This window comes from Echeneis naucrates, unplaced genomic scaffold, assembly GCF_900963305.1.
Source record: "Echeneis naucrates unplaced genomic scaffold, fEcheNa1.1, whole genome shotgun sequence".
In the NCBI taxonomy this organism is placed as follows: Eukaryota; Metazoa; Chordata; class Actinopteri; order Carangiformes; family Echeneidae; genus Echeneis; species Echeneis naucrates.
In genome coordinates, this window is record NW_021780168.1 from 633,909 (window position 1) to 648,354 (window position 14,446).

General features: G+C 41.4%; 3 non-coding genes across 3 annotated transcripts; 1 reads left to right on the plus strand and 2 right to left on the minus strand.

Moving 5' to 3' along the window:
• Window positions 1–5,166: 5,166 nt before the first annotated feature.
• trnak-uuu (transfer RNA lysine (anticodon UUU)) lies at window positions 5,167–5,239 on the minus strand. Its single transcript has one exon. It is a non-coding gene; the product is annotated as a tRNA-Lys (tRNA).
• Window positions 5,240–8,647: 3,408 nt separating this feature from the next.
• On the plus strand, window positions 8,648–8,729 carry trnal-aag (transfer RNA leucine (anticodon AAG)). Its single transcript has one exon. It is a non-coding gene; the product is annotated as a tRNA-Leu (tRNA).
• A 1,485-nt stretch (window positions 8,730–10,214) lies between these two features.
• Window positions 10,215–10,287, minus strand: trnak-uuu (transfer RNA lysine (anticodon UUU)). Its single transcript has one exon. It is a non-coding gene; the product is annotated as a tRNA-Lys (tRNA).
• Window positions 10,288–14,446: the final 4,159 nt, after the last annotated feature.

Here is a 14,446-nt window from a genome sequence, read left to right on the forward strand (position 1 = left end):
CTCCCACGGCTCCCTGTCTGCTTTGTTCAGGCAGTTTCAATGGTCTTGGTTGTAATGGTTTGTAATGAAGAACACATTTAGTCCATCAGGAACAGACAACAATCCTCTTAAATTCATGAGGACCATTAGCATATGGTGAGAGGACAGCTAACTCTGGTGATTAGTGTTGCTGCAGCTGATCTGAACAAATCTTTTCAAAATGGCCATCTTTGTTGTTGTTTTTATTCCAACCAAAACTTCTTTTCTACCAAATGGTTGCATAAACTCTCTGTCCTGATTAATTCTTGGACGGAATGAACAACTTTTGAAATCACCAACTCTGCCCCAACAAATATCACTTACTGCTCTGGAAACACAAGTCTTTGCTTCATTTGGAGAAATGTATGCATTTAACTGATCTCAAGAAACATTTCAACCAGAGCAAGCTCAAAGAATTAGAGTTAGAATTAGAATGCTCTTATTGTCATCATACACGATGTTTAACAAACTTTAAAGACAACTCTGTTCTGCAAAATGCATTTATAAAATAAGAAAGACATAGTAAAAAAAGTTTGAATAAATTTACAAAAGGAGCCAGTAAGAATATATGTATAGTTGAGAATTAGCATGACTGCAGAGAACGGTGGAAATAAATATATATCCACTAATAGAAGCACTGATCCACATGTCACCTCCAGTTAAAGTAACATTTGGGACTTCAAAAAAATTCTTTAGAGGTCACAAACTTTTCCCCCAAGAAGTAGCTCTTACTGAATCCAACAGTCAAGGTAAGAAGAAAGAAAGGACACATTGATAGAACCACTGTGCTTCATACCAGGACACAGCAGCGTGAGTCACGAATCTTCATGAATCATGACTTTCAAACTACTTTCTTCACCCCCACCCCCAAAAAACTGATAAAACTTGCTGTCCTTGTGATTGACTTTTGAAATCACCAACTCTGCCACAACAAATATCACTTACTGCTCTCAGAACAAAGAGCTGTGCTTCACTTTGGTTAATGTTGGGGATGAATTCATGCAGTCAGCTGATTGCATAGAAGAATCTAAGTAAATGGCAATATTTATCTTTTTCTTTTTTTTTGTTGACCATCGAACAAGAACAACTCCAAAGAGAAGCACTGATGCAGAAAATAATCATCAGTGTCTCTTACTGAATCCACCAAGTCACATAAAGCCTTTGTTTCAGATTAATCTTTGTGCCACAGTTGCAATGGACTCTCTTGCAGACTTACTTATTTTATTTTACTCACCCGACTTATCTTAAAATAAAATGATGCACCCTGTCCCCCTTCAGCAGAAAGTTTCAATTCCAACCACATCTCACATCACAAGTCTGTGTTTCAGTTCAGGAAATGTTGATGGCAAATTCATGAATTTAGCTGATCTCAAAAACAAATAAAATATTTTGTCAAAATTCCAAACAGGACAACCCCAAAGAGAAACACTCATGCAGAAAGGAATCAATAGTGTCTCTGACTGAGGTGTCCTGAGTTAGATACTAAGAAGAAATTGATTCTTTACTTCTTTATTGTCTTTGTCAGTTAACGCTGCCCCAACAAGCAGCACTTCCTGAATTCAAAACTCAAGTCAACACTCGGGTTGGATAATAAATTGTGACTTTCTGAAAACTTTCTCTAAACTTTTTTCGAGCAGTTTGTTGAATAAATGTTTTGTCCTCTTTCAGCAAGAAGTTTTTATGGTCTTGGTAACGGAGTGATCAGACAACGATCCTCTTAAATTCATGAGGACCGTTAGCATATGATGAGAGGACTGTTAACTGCAGTGATTAGGGATTAGGGTTGTGTTGTTGCAGCTGATCCAAAGAAATCTATTTAAAATAGCAGATCATCATCATTTTTTACTGAATTTCTGAGCAGGACAATCCTAAAGAGAAGCATGTATGTAGAAAGGAATAACTGCAGCTGTCTGAGTTAGAGCCTCAGATATGGCTTGCTGTTGTTTTTGTCAGTTAACAAGTAGAGTTTAGTTCACACATTTCCACCAATACATTGATAAAACATGTTATCCTGCTGACTGATTCAGAGGAAAGAACTTTTGAAATCACCAACACTGCCCAACAAACAGCACTTACTGCTCCCAGAAGACAACTCTGTGCTTTGGTTATGGTGATCTTAAGGACAGGTTCATACTTTTAGCTGATCATCGGAGATTATATCAGGATCTGACCTTTTCCTGTTCCATCAGTAACCATCAAAGGAGATGCTGATTCTGTGATGTCACAAAGGTTCTCATGACATCACAGAGATCAAAGACTCCTCCCACTTTTTCTAATGACCTCCACAGTCGAGTGTACTCTGTTAATGAAGCTCAAAAGACAAACATGGTCCTGCCAGTTACCTTTGAGTTCTGCTGACAGAAGCAACAACAAAACTGGAACTATTTGGACTGAACTGGATTTGAAACCTCCACCTCCATCAGCCGTAGGTTACAACGATCAATATTATCGATATGACAGACAACATTCTCCATGTTTTCCTGTAAATCAGTGCTGCTGAAAAACTCCTGACATTTTCCAGCTAAATGATGAGACATTCAGTGTGTTAGAATAGCAGAGGATGGTTTCGATCCGTAGACCTCTGGGTTATGGGCCCAGCATGCTTCCATCACAAATACAATAACCTAAACCTGCTTTTAATTTGAAATGATTGTGTGGTGCGGAGGATTTTTTGCAGTTCTAGCAGCCCGGCTAGCTCAGTCGGTAGAGCATGAGACTCTTAACTTTGGGTCTATAAAGCTATTTAATCGCCCAACATGGGACTCAAACCCACAACCTTGAGATAGCTCAGTTGGTAGAGCGGAGGGCTGTAGAGGCTGATTGCTCAGAGTCTCTGTGTTGGATGTGAGCTGCTGAAATCTCTGAACACCATAACACAGATAGTATCAGTCTGATGTGTCATCTGTAATCCAGATGTTGTCAGCAACAAACAGATTTTCCTGAAAGAAGCTGTACTGATTCACTTCAACCAGCACATGAGTCTCTTTCTGAGGAGTGCACACAGAAAAAATAAGCTTTTCTATTCCAACAATATACGTGATGTCCTCGTGTATGAATGAATGTTTCACTGATGCAGATTTTTACAGAGCAACATCAACAACTAATAACTCCACAACGAGACTGTGTGATGTCACTGGAGATCAAAGGCATTTCCTGTCTTTCATTAGATTAGATATATAATTAGATAATTTAATTAGATAATTTAACTTTATCTTTGGGTTATGAACCCCAGACTCCCCAACTTAATGTATTGGATATCCTTCTTCCTGCTCTCAAAATAAAAGTCAAAATAATTTTATTAAGAGATTTATTAATTTTATTAAGTGCATACAAGTACGTACCTATGTACAGTATGTACGTACATACGTTCTTGACGTAACTTCATCTTCATTCACAACAAGAACAGAGAACATCCTTAAAAAGTCGTGAAGAGTCTTAGAGCAGGTGAGGCATGCTTGTGGTAGGTCCGTTGTTGTAAAGTAAATTCCCATACCGGAAGTCGAACCACAACAAAGAGTGCCATATGGACACATGTCAGGGTGGCCGAGTGGTCAAAGGCGCCAGACTTAAGTTAAGCTTCTTCCTCTGCACAAGGGTATTCTAGTCTCTGAATGGAGGCGTGGGTTCAAATCCCACTCCTGACACTCCTGCACTGCAATTTACAATGTAATTGCAATTTTACGAAGTAGCAATCGTGCGCGTTGCATAATGCCCAGCTCTGCTCTGGATCCAGCATGTGTACAAAATCAAGTGAATGTGATGGCTGATGATGACTGAGCTCTTCGTGTAACACATCATGGATTCTAGTTCTTCCACATGAATGCCTTTTATAGCAGGGATTGCTTCCTAATGCTGAAATGAGAGAATGAACAAACAACAAGTGTTGTCAGATCTTGCTACAGTCTGCAGAGCCAAGCAGGATCTGACAGGGATCGTGCTAATCGTTGTCTATTCCTTTTTCTGGGAAGGTGAAAGGCAGATTGGAGTTTGTCCTACCCCCATTATTGGGGACGGGCTTTCCATCAGTGCAGCTCAGTTCCCCAGGTTCCCCAGGGCAACAGAAACAGTTAGTTTACATCCTCCTGCCAGCTTGCCTTATTCCCACGCTGACTGGTCTGCAGTCTCAGCTGCCTCATACACAGATAACTGCAAGGTGACACTGTGCTATCAAAGCTAGCATCAACTTTTCTGTTTCCTCATCAGAGACTGGCAGAATGAATGCGATGCAGATTTTTACAGAACAACATCAACAACTAATAACTCCATAACAAGACTGTGTGACGTCACTGGAGATCAAAGGCATTTCCTGTCTTTCATTGATCTCCAACGCTACACAGATACATACGTCACACTCCCGTTCACGTTCGCTTCAAATGGATGAGCGAATGCGCAGAAAGTGGCACAGAAATGTCCCTGGACTGATCATTGTAACTTTGTATCATCGTTTTATCTGATAAGTTAAGGACCATAAACTTTCTATAAAAGTGGATGAGCAGGTTAAAAAGTTGCACCTGCAGTCTATCCAATGACCACCAAGGGGGGCGGCTCCACTCTGACAAAATGGACAAAAATCTAGTTGGAATGGGAATGACACCCACGCCACATTAGTACAAATAAGTACTTCCTGTGCTTGTTTAGCAATGCTGGGGATTGCACCAAAGGACTCATACATGGAAAGCACACATTCTACCACTGAGCTACATTCCCTGTATGCTGTGGCAGATGAGATGAGGCCATTGATAATGCTGCCTGTCCTGCTGAATTTAGGTCACCTGCATGTTTGGCAACAGTCAGAGCTCCATACACAATAACAGTACTGAAGAAAAATAATGTCAAGGAAAAACTTCTTTTAAGAGGCAGAAAACTCGGGCAGAAGCAGGCTCAGGGGGGGCGGCCATCTGCCTCGACCGATTGGGTTGAGAGAGGGAGAGAGAGCGCTGACACTGTCCCATCAAAGCGAGCATTAACTTTTCTGTTTCCTCACCAGAGACTGGCAGCTGGACACGTGTCAGGATCACGTGTTGTATCTTTCCTGCACAAATGGGCCTTGAACATGAAAGACTCATGGTTTCATTATTTCATAGATCAGTGTCACCTATCACTGCTGTGTAGTCTATAATGTGAACCACTAAAGGGAAGAAGCTGCAGCACCTGAACAGGGATTTGAACCCTGGACCCTCAGATTAAACTTCTGATGCTCTACCAACTGAGCTACTCAGGCTTCTGACGGCAGCATAATTCAGATTACATTACATTAATTATTTCAACTTTGAATCATCGAACAAACGGCCCTGTCCCAGCCAGGGGTTGATCCTGCAGGTCATCTCTCTCTCTCTCTCTGTTTCCTGAAGGCCTCTCTGCCATTTACTAATTAAAATATATTAATAAAAAAAACATGTTTCTATCATATGATGATGAAATCTAAAGGCTCTCTGATCATCACATTGAGAAGTTCATCTGGTTTGTGATATTTCTTCATATGATAGTGAGGTAAAATGTCTCCAGTGGGATGTGTGTGTATCCAGCAGGACTGACAGCTTCATGTGGGATTCTCACAGAGATGATTCAAACCTGATCACAGTGATCAGTATGGATATACAGTATGTTTGCTGTCAGTGGAGGAAACTCTCAGACAGGACTAATAGTCATGTTTGGGATGGTCCTGGATTTGAGTTGAATGAGTGTAAATTCTCTCTGATTTTAACACACGTTCACACATCCACCTCTATTCAGACATGGAGTTTACATATTGTTTGGAATTCTAATGTGAATGTCACAAGCAGCATTTCTTGTCAACACTTGTTCTTATTATTAATGTTAAGACCCAGAAAGCAGCATATTTGATTGATTGTTGTACCAACCTGAAGATGATCAGTGTTTATAGCTCATAACCTGATCACAGATCAATAATCAGCCATTGGAAGATGCTCTGAAACTTTCTTCTGCAGTCAGAACTCATCCACCTTCAGACTGGACATCTTCTGACTGTAGAACTGGAGCTTTTTATACATCTCACTGCAGCACAATAAAGTCCTCTGTGAGTATTGTGTGTCCCACAGTGTACATGACATCTGAGCAGCAATACTTCCACCTGCTGGAGATTTATTGTTACTACAGCTGTAAAATAAATCTATCAGACTCCTCAGTCTGTAGAATCCAGAAGATTAATGACACACTTTGTCCTGCTGTTATGGAATCAAATCCTACTTTAGGTTTTCTATATTTTAAACTAATGAGCACTGTTGGGGATCAAACAGAAAAGGACAGAGGAATGAAAGAAGATTTTTATTTTCTTTTAATTAACAGAAAAAATGTCACAAAAATAACAATTTACATAATTAGGAAATATAACTCCAAAAAAATTGACACAGTCCCTAATCCTAGTGCTGGGATTCGAACCCAAGATCTCCTGTTTACTAGAGAGGAACTGTGACCAGCTAAGCCACAGCACCACTCCGATGTACAGGGGTGTATTTTGGATATGAAAATACCCCCAACGTGCGTGGCTGACCATCATGACTCTTACCAAAGTTTCTTTAGCATATAATAAACTGTCACATTAATGTCCTGAATGTGCTGTGTGTAAATAATGAGGTTAATAAAAAAAAAAAAAACCCACAAATGTTCCATCAGTAACCATCAAAGGAGATGCTGATTCTGTGATGTCACAAAGGTTCTAATGACATCAAAGGGATCAAAGACTCCTCCCACTTTTTTGTCATGAACTCTGTAGTTCACATGGCTCGTTGGTCTAGGGGTCTGATTCTTGCTTAGGGTACAAGAGGTCCCTGGGTTCAAATCCCCGACGTGCTAAACATTACACAATGTAGCTGTGTGAGGTTTGCAGTCTGGTTGTTAGTTGCAGTGTCTTGGCAACTGAAGCAAGAGCAATGGTAGTTTTTTGCAGACAAACTTTGGTAGGAGTGATGGTCAGCCACTTTGTACTTCTTTGTACTGCTTTTGTGGTGCTGTGGCTTAGTTGGTCAAAGTGCCTACCTAGTAAACAGGAGGTCCTGGGTTCAAATCCCATGCAATGCAACAGTTAGTCTCCACACACTCCCTCATGGTCTAGTGGCTAGGATTCGGCGTTCTCACTGCCGCGGCCCGGGTTCAATTCCCAGTCAGGGAAAACAGTTTTACTGAAAAATACAGGTGATTGACCCCATAACATAAATTTGTCATCATGCACCTGGGGAGTATTCCAGGTAGGAGTTTCAAGGAACTTTGAGTCTATCCCTGAATTCTGAGTCGACTTACTCTGAGTATCCGGTTCCAGAACAGCTGATCTTAGTTGTTTCAATCAACTCTGAGTATGTTCACCTTGAGTTGCGCGCGTGCACAATCTCTATAAAAAGCCATCATCAATGGAGCCCTGTCACCATGACAACCGCGGCAAATCTTAAAAAAAAAAAAAAAATCCATCAATGACGGAGAATTTTTGGTTAATGCAAGTCCTGGTGGTAAGCATAGCTGTCCTTCCAAGCAGTTAGCCAGGGCTGTGGCTTACTTTTGTTATCCTTGCTGGAATCTGAGGCATTATCCCAAAAAGTCCATCTTTTCTCTGCATTATTCACAGTAATGGAACTTTTTCTGCATCCATCCATCCATCCAATCGTCTTCAACCTAACAGAGTTCCATCACTCCTGAACAAGACCTGAGACACTTGAACTCCTTCACTCGGGGTAAGGACTCATTCCCCACCTGCAGCAGGCAATCCTCATTCTGATCACCTGGCTGTAAATGCAAACTAAATGCTGTAAATTCGCCACTCATGAGTCTTGAAACAAACTTCTGTTTTCCTGCAGCACCTGTAACAAATTTTCAAACAAATCACCGTCATGACTCTTAGCCGTTTGTCTCCTATGAAAAAGCACTCACCAATTTCCTTATGCTTCACAGCACCTGTAATATGCTAAAGGCCAACCACGAAGGGAGTCAAAACCTCAATCGTCTGATCCGAAGTCAGAGGCCTTGTCCATTAGGCCACGTGGTCAACTGTTGATTGAGCAATCAGTTGAAAGAGGACAGATGTGATTGAACCCGTGCACACACGGGAACAAAGGAGGAGCTTGTGTTTGAACCCGTGAGGTTCAAACACAAGCTCCTCCTTTGTTCCTCCGCTGAGTGAGACGGAGCTCTGAAGTCACTTCTCAGTAAGGAAAGGGTGCTGTTCAGTCAGATCAACAGCAGTGATGCTGTTGGATGCTTCCGTTCTTAAAGTGTGGGCTCCACCCCACTGGTGGGGAATAGAGACAGGTGGGGCTTTGTTAATGCCTTTCTTTATGGACAAAAATGATCAGAAATTCAAAACAAAACACCCCCACACACACAAAAAGTCATCATTAACACTTAAAACAGAACTGGTCCTTTTATTTTCAGTTCACTTTTAAGTTTTATTTTATTTTACATTTTCTTGCAAAAGAAAAAAACACAGAGCACACATTCACCATATAAGAGCCTGGGACATTTGGCCTCTCATTCAAGAGGCGTCATCAGACAGATTGGTGGTTCGCCTGTCGTAGTATCTCAGAAGCCCTGTGTTCAGCCAAAGCCAACACACCATGCAGGGAATGTAGCTCAGTGGTAGAGTGCATGCTTAGCATGTGTGAGCGGTTGCTTCACAGTCTGTGGTAGTGTGGCCGAGCGGTCCAAGGCGCTGGATTAAGGCTCCAGTCTCTTCGGAGGCGTGGGTTCAAATCCCACCACTGCCAGGTTAGAGACCAATTTGTTGTTTATGACAGAAATACACATAATACAGCAGGTCATCTCTCTCTCCGATTTCCAAAGCTTTCTCTGGCATTTACTAATTTGAATATAGGGAATGCATATTTGCATATATTAAATATATGCAAACATTTACCAACAGTTTAGAAATACAAATTCAGCTCCCATATGTTGTTTATTGTATGCTGGTGCACTGTGAGAAACAGCATAGAAACATTTCCCTGTGGGCTTCTGTCATTTAATGTTCATCACATTTGCCTAACACATACAAGGAAAGGGTTAAATCTTCAACTACCATCCTCCATATCTGGAAGCACAGTATCAGTTTTCACTGTTATGCAGATGACACTCAACCCTAATTCTTGTCAATGAAGACCAACGAAACTAATCAATACCGAAATTAGTGCGGACACCCGATCGACATAGTCCGCTGCAGCCCAGAGCTCCTGAGCTCAAACGCTCCTCCAGCCTCAGCCTCCTGGTAACTTGGATTACAGGCGTGGGACACACTTTTAGGGACTTTTAGCCTTTACGACAGTGACGTCAACAAAAGGGATGGCGACACCCGGTGGTAAAATTCCTGAAGAATTTGTGGAGTTCGAATTCACTGATAAATAATAAATAATCTAATAATGTGAAAATGAAAACTTTGGTGCTTTTAGTATTTCCATAAGCCTTTTCTGACTTCTAACTTCCCCTGCACAGTGTTTTTTTGACAGTCTTTTTGACAACAAACATGATGAGGTGGCCAAGTGGTTAAGGTGATGGACTGCTGGACATTGTGCTCTGCACACGTGGGTTGGAATCCCTTCATCGTCTGTGTTCAGCTCACCTTAGTCTGTCCAAATATTGTCATGATAACACTGTGAGAGATGTGAATTTGAAGCCTTCACTGTGGGACTTTGGAGACTTTTGGACAGAACATCCAGCATTAATGGCTGAATGACTGAAGATCTAACAGATACAACAGTGGTCAGGTCTGCATAATGTATGTTACATTATGTGTAAATGTATGTGTATATTATGTGTATACCTTGAAACACTGACAGGTCGCATCAACAGCAGGCTGCCATCCACAGTTCATCACTTCTATTTTAATTCCTTCTTCAAATCTTCATTTTTATCATTCAGTATGTTTTGCTGTGTTTGAACTTAACGCTTTGATCTACAGAAAGAGGACATGACCTGACTGTGTGTCACATAAATGTATGAATCCAATCTGTTAAAGTGAAGCTGAAATGAATCCTTGTAGCATTAATTGTTCAGCAGCATGACTTGTCATGATACAGACATACAGACTGTTTATTTTTATAATTTAATATGTTATGCTTTCAACTCCTTAACGCTTTAAGCTACAGAAAGAACAAGAGCACTCGCACCACCCAAGTATTTCAAAATAAAAGCCAATTTATATTATTTTCTAAAGTGCTGCGGTGTCTATAATGTGAACCACTAAAGGGGAGAAGCGGCATCACCTGAACAGGGACTTGAACACTGGACCCTCAGATTAAAAGTCTGATGCTCTACCGACTGAGCTACCCAGGCTCAGGTTGTTTCTGTTTTCCAAGGACAGACTGGCTAGATTCAGGTTCTACCGAGATTTGTACTCAGATCGCTGGATTCAGAGTCCAGAGTGCTTGCCATTGGCACTTTGCTTGGTTTCACCTCCTTAACCAAAGTTGAAGCTGGACCAGAAGGAGGCATGAAGATTATCCAGATCAATGATTAGTCGGGGGAGAAGGTTAAGTTTTCACTGTTATGATATCAGACTTCTACAAACAGGATAGTGAGATCAGACTTTCAGAACAAAGTATCACAGGTACAGCACACAGCTGCAGCATTTTGCACATTTCTGTCAGAAACAAGTTGCCAATCTATGTCATTGACCTGGCAGTAGTGAGATTTGAACACAAGAGACTGAATACAGCGCTTTGGTCACAATATAACATACATCTTCACTACCTCAGATGCCAAAACCCGGGATTGAACCAGGGACCTTGAGAGCTTCAGTCTAACGGTCTCCCAACTGAGCTAATTCAACTGGATGTCCCAGTTAATGTTGCAAAGCCCACCCAGGGACCTGCTGTGTTTAGCTCACTTGTCGCTGTAATCGCCAACAAAGAGCTAAAGTGTTGTGGAGAATGTGGACATTGATCCCACTACCTCTCAAAAAAAAAAAACGTCTCACCATTTGAGCTAACTCCCCAGCCATCAGCCCCATGTTCTCTAAACGAACCCAAAGTGGTACCGTGATGCATATACTGATCTTTATTTGCACGTGCACAGTGTGATTATATATATTTTTATTTTGGCAGGTGACCAATTGTCCTCTAGTTTGTTCTCACGACTTTGCTAGCTGTGAAAGTATCTCCAGGAGTAAAATGATTAAATCAATACCTCGTTTTAATTGACAGTGTCTATATTATATCAGAGGCCCTTTGTGATGCGTAAACTTTATTTTCTTTATTTGCATTTGTATCTGTATACACACAAACACACACACCACCTTTTCCAGCCCTCATGGTTCTTGGGGAATCCATACATGCTGTAACCCTTCTCGGACTGATTGGAGCATCCAAACGCTGCACAGCCAACCATGGTATGACCACTGATCTACAAAATGTTAGCTGTAACCAATGAACCATGACACAACTTGAACGTCATCTGTTTTTTTGTGGAATTTTGGTCTTTTTAAAAAGTGTGGGCGGTCAAAAGTCGACCAAAACAACTTTGTCTAGACAGGATGTCTATGTTTAGTTCACTTGTTTTTTTATCATTTCATTTTCCCTCAGCAGGCCTTCTTCTGCTGTGTTGTCGTTATTTTAGCCTCCATGTGCGATCATCATCTTCTTTGGCATGATGTTTGTGTTTGTCGGTGTGCTCTGATTTCTCAAACGTTGTAGTTCTCCTGTGTATGTACTGTGATGTGACTCTGTCTGCCAGCTGGTATTTACATGGAATTATGGGGAGCCAAGGACATCACAGTCACTTCAAAGGCAACTGAATCATTTCAAAGGCGATGGAATCTTGTCCCAGTAATGTCTTATAGAGCAGAAGACAGAAGGAACTGGAACTCTCAGTCTTCTGATCCGAAGACAGAGGCCTTGTCCTCTAGGTCACGTGATCTCTGCACGTGGGCCATTTTAATTTGTTCTGGCTTTGGCTCTAATAACTAATAACTAATAATGACTAGTAACTCCACAATGAGACTTTGTGACGTCACATGGAGATCAAAGGCACTTCCTGTCTTTCATTGATCTCCAACGCTACACAGAACATTTCCTCCAGTTTGTCAGGCCCCACCTGTCATGTCTCTGTTCCCCACCAGTGGGGTGGAGCCCACATTTTAAAAGAAATGTTCATGCAACCATTTTTGTGGACGATACAATGAGCGATCTCAGGCTGATGGTTCCAAAAGGACCACATCATCTGAAAAATCCTTCGACCTTCCAAAATAAATCAAATCAAATCAAATCAAATCAAAATCAAATCTGATTTATTTGTATAGCGCCAAATCATAACAAAGTTACATCAAGGCACTTTACATATAGAGCAGGTCTAGACCAAACTCTTTATAAATTTATTTAAAGAGACCCAACAGATCCCCCGATGAGCAAGCACTTGGCAACAGTGGCAAGGAAAAACTTCCTTTAAGAGGCAGAAACCTCGAGCAGAACCAGGCTCAGGGGGGGCGGCCATCTGCCTCGACCGGTTGGGTTGAGAGAGAGAGAGAGAGAGAGAGAGAGAGAGACAGGCAGGCAGGCATTGGAGGGGGGGGGGTGTAGGCAGGAACATGTTGTTGCATGAAGTTCATGGAGTTGAGCTGTAATACAGAATTCATGCTATATGGGACCGGCAGGTGTTGTTCTGCAAATAAAATGGCAGAAAGACGTCATGAGCATTGTTTCTGCTTTGAGTGGCCTTTTTTCTTATGAACGTCTACCACTGATCTACATCCTCTTTGGACGTTTACCTAACCACAGAGGCTCTGAGCTGCTGCAGAAAGGGAAAAGAGAAACTGTCTGATGAAGCCTCCTCTCTGCTCTCTGTTTTGGGTGGTGGGTGCATGTTATTCACATGTTAAAATTCAAATAATACAACAAATTCAATAAATCCCAGCACTTCCTTGTTGCTCAGGTCAGATGTTGTAGAAACAAACTACTTTTAGGTTTTCATCAGCTGTAGGTTACAACGATCACTATGATAGACAACATTCTCATTGTTTTCCTGTTAATCAGTGCTGCTGAAAAACTCATGATGGGACATCCAGTGTGTATAAATAGCAGAGGATGGTTTTGACCCATCAACCTCTGGGTTATGGGCCCAGCACGCTCCCGCTGCGCCACTCTGCTCACTACATTCCGGTTGCAGTGTCCTCGGCAGTCTACAGACTGAGGAATTCATGTTTCGATAGATTTATTTTATAGCTGTAGTAACACTACTTCTCCAGCAGGTGGAGGTATTGCTGCTCAGATGTCATGTACACTGTGGGACACACAATTCTCACAGAGGACTTTATTGTGCTGCAGTGAGATGTATAAAAAGCTCCAGTTCTACAGTCAGAAGATGCCCAGTCTGAAGGTGGATGAGTTCTGACTCATACCCAATCAAACATGTTGCTTTCTGGATCTTAACATTAATTAAAAGAACAAGTGTTGACAAAATATGCTGTCTGTGACATTCACATTAGAATTCCAAACAATATGTAAACTCCATGTCTGAATAGAGGTGGATGTGCGAACGTGTGTTAGAATCAGAAAGAATTTACACTCATTCAACTCAAATCCAGGAACATCCCAAACATGACTATTAGTCCTGTCTGAGAGTTTCCTCCACTGACAGCAAACATACTGTATATCCATACTGATCACTGTGATCAGGTTTGTGAGAATCCCACATGAAGCTGTCAGTCCTGCTGGATACACACACATCCCACTTAACGCATTTTACCTCACTATCATATGAAGAAATATCACAAACCAGATGAACTTCTCAATGTGATGATCAGAGAGCCTTTAGATTTCATCATCATATGATAGAAACATCCAAACAGCTCCATCTGCTGGTTCTGCCCTGTTTTATGAATGTGTCCCAAACTGCATACACACTGAATTACACAATAATACTCTAACGGAGATGATCAGAATCAGAAACAGCAGTTTGGTGTCTAATCTTCTAAGAGTTCAGGAGTTGTAAAGTGGGAATGAATGATTTTCTGGATCTTTCCGTCCTACATGGTAACTAGATGAACCACCGCTGTGGTTTCTCTGATCCATTAGGATGGTATGAAGTGGACGGTCTGAGTATTTTAGGATGCTCTCTGCCTTCCTCTGTGTGGATCACTACGCAAAACATTTACTATGAAAAATCGCTGTCCTGTCCATTTCAGTCCAAAAGTAGAAAACAGGATGTTGACTTGCTGTAAAATGTCTCCTGCTGATTCAGGAGCTTCCAGCTCTCACAGCTGATCAGCTGACTGAGCTGACTTCTGATGCTCTGAAGTGGAGAGAAATTAACTGATCTGTAGATACAGAAACAGAACTTCACAACTCTGACAGAGAAGCTGGGTGCTGCTGTTGTGCCTTTAAACTGGAAAATAGTGAGATGACACCTGTTAAATGATTCTTCATATTTTTCTATTCGGAGCGGTGAAACGGTCCATAGAAGTCTAATATCACCGAAACATGTTAACCAGACAGTATTC